Consider the following 1,858-nt stretch of genomic DNA (forward strand, 5'->3'; position numbering starts at 1 on the left):
GGAAGTGCCGCCGAGACCCCGCCCCGCCCAGGCCGGCACGGAGCATGCGCCGCGGGAGGCGGGGGGGGGGGGGCAGGAGGGGCGGGGGGGCGGGGCGGGGGAGGGGTGGGGGCGGGGCGGGGGTGGGGGGCGGGGCGGGGGAGGGGCTCAGGCTCCGCCTCCAGCCCGGCCGCGCCCCCGCCGCACCTGCTCCACCCGGGCCGCGCCCCCCGCACCCGCGCGGAAGAAGTGCGCTGTGCAAGGGCTCAGAGCAGCAAGGCTGCTTTGCATTTTGTTTTATTTCTAAAATGCCCAGTATCAGGGCTTTTTATTTCATAAATGCGCAGACTAGGGATGGGAGCATCTGAGTGGCTCCCGCGGCTGAGCGGCTGCCTTGGATCCTGTCCCGGGCCCAGTCCCGCGTCGGGTCCCCGCGGGGAGCCTGCTTCTCCCTCTGCCTGCCTCTCTGTGTGGGTCTCATGATTAAGTAAATAAAATCTTTTTTCGGGATCCCTGGGTGGCGCAGCGGTTTGGCGCCTGCCTTTGGCCCAGGGCGCGATCCTGGAGACCAGGGATCGAATCCCACGTCGGGCTCCCGGTGTATGGAGCCTGCTTCTCCCTCCGCCTGTGTCTCTGCCTCTCTCTCTCTCCCTCTGTGACTATCATAAAAAAAAAAAAAAAAAAGAAGCCAGCAAACAAGGTCCCCGTTCCCCTTGTTACATTCCAATGGGAAAAGACTCACCACGAGTAAACATGTAACAAGAAGTAGTAGAAAGCGCCACGAAGAACAATAAAACAATAAAGGCACAATGGAGGACACTCCTATGTTATGTATAAGATAGAAAAGGACTTTGATGAGGTGACAACTGAACATAAACAGGAAGGCGGCTGAGAGCCATGTAGATACTGCAGAAAGACCATTCTGGGGTGAGAGAATAGCAGGTGCAAAGGCCCTGGGGCAGGAATATTCTGGTGGGTTCTGGGAAGAGCAATGAGGTTGGTGTTGCTGGAACAGAATGTGATGAAGTCCCAGAAGTAGTTGGGTGCCTCAGAGGGGCAACTGTAAAGATTGTGCTTCTTCTTCCTACCCAGATGGGAAGCCAGTGGAGAGTTTCCAATAGAAAGGCAACATACTCTGGTTCACACTTTAGAAAGATCACTCTGACTGCTGAGGTCAGCTAGGGAAGCGGGGAGACACGATCGAGGCTCGTGATGGCTTGGGCGCGGTGCTGAGAGCAGCGGGGGCGGGGGGGGGGGGGGGGGGGGGGGGGGGCAGCTTGGGAGGGAAACCGAGAGTCGTGGTAGACGTGTTGACTGTGAGACACTTGTTAGGCTACTCTCTGCAGGCGGGACCCGCACCAGGGATTCCACCCCCAGGAAGTGGCTCCGCGGTGGCAGAGCGGCCAGGAAGCCAACAGGCCTCAGGCAAGGCCCACAGAGAGCAGCAAGGGCAGGAAAGGCTGAGGACCTGGGGGATGGCTGTTGGCCAGAGACGCCTCTGGGCCGGGAGAGGAGGGTTCCGCCCCATGGCCTTCCTGCCTCCTGCCCCCGAGCCTCCCACCAGTTCCCCCTTGGGGGCAAATGCAGCCTGACCCTCATGACCCAGGAGCCTAAGAAAGGGAAGCTATGGGGCCGCGCCACCTCCACCCCCCAAGATTCAGAGCAGGGGACAGCCGGGGAATGGATCCAGGGACAAAATGGCAAAGACCAGCTCTGGCACGTACCCATCTCACGTTCAAAGTCAAATTCCAGGCTGGAGACAGAGCCTAGAGACCGAGCGAAAGTCCCAAGACTGGGTGAGGCCTCCTAGATACGAAGCACAGAGAACACACGGAGAGCAAAGGATAGGCAAGCTGAGCAGCCAGGGAGGTCGGAGCAG

Source organism: Vulpes lagopus, chromosome 14 (assembly GCF_018345385.1).
Source record: "Vulpes lagopus strain Blue_001 chromosome 14, ASM1834538v1, whole genome shotgun sequence".
Taxonomy (NCBI): domain Eukaryota; kingdom Metazoa; phylum Chordata; class Mammalia; order Carnivora; family Canidae; genus Vulpes; species Vulpes lagopus.